The sequence below is a fragment of the Acyrthosiphon pisum genome, chromosome A3 (assembly GCF_005508785.2).
Source record: "Acyrthosiphon pisum isolate AL4f chromosome A3, pea_aphid_22Mar2018_4r6ur, whole genome shotgun sequence".
Taxonomy (NCBI): Eukaryota; Metazoa; Arthropoda; class Insecta; order Hemiptera; family Aphididae; genus Acyrthosiphon; species Acyrthosiphon pisum.
Window position 1 is genome coordinate 32,866,963 of NC_042496.1, and position 928 is coordinate 32,867,890.

At 27.2% G+C, this 928-nt stretch overlaps 1 protein-coding gene across 1 annotated transcript in view; it reads right to left on the minus strand.

Moving 5' to 3' along the window:
• cp57 (cuticular protein 57) overlaps positions 1-928 on the minus strand; it is a 4,479-nt gene that overhangs the window by 873 nt on the left and 2,678 nt on the right.

Genomic DNA, 928 nt, shown 5'->3' on the forward strand with positions numbered 1-928 from the left:
TATAATATTATAATAAAAATACTCTTGCAGGTGAGAATCCTGCAGGAGAAGGGCTAAGGATAAAACGTTAGAGAAAATATACAGTTTAAAAATGGTTATAACTTACTTAAAAATAATAATATCAATAAAACCCTCCGAGATGCACTATTTAGTAAGTAGATAATTATCTTAACTTTTAATTTTAGAAATTACAGAATAAAATATATAATATTGTGAACGTACCTACAATTATCCATGTTTTATGTTTGTAAGAAGGTATAATAACACACTGTGACGGCTTAATAATAATTAATATTATTACTTAGGTAAGTATATACTTTTACTATGCATATTCAAAAAATGAATAATTATCACTTTTAAGCTATTTACTGTTATTGTTAGTATTATTAGTTTGGACCTTTTTTCGTATATATTTATTAATTTATCATTATGGATGGTGGGGGAGTTAACAAACCCGAGTGGCGGGGCTATATAAAATATAAAGTTTTCACTCACTCGGGCGGGGCTATAGGTAAGAATACTGTACTAAACCAGTACCTTATTTTGACAATGTGATAAAAATAATATAGAAATAAAATATATAAGACTGATATTTTAATAATTTTATTGATAACAATATATTATGAAGTTTATAAAATGGGAATCGTGACTCGTGAACTATATTGTAATTTGTAAGCATAGATACATGATATCATGAGTCTTTAATATTTTATGATTGTACGAGGTAATATACCTAGTACAAACTTCAGTGGCGCAACCAGGATTTATTCAAGGGGGGGGGGGGTCCAAAAATATTTATTTAACTATTGTTTTTCTGTCCTTTTCCTGAGTATATACATACATTTAATTTCTTAGTAAACACAATTTGCCGAGTTTAAGACCAATAAAGAAAAACACACAATTATATTATTTACATTTTAGATTCTTA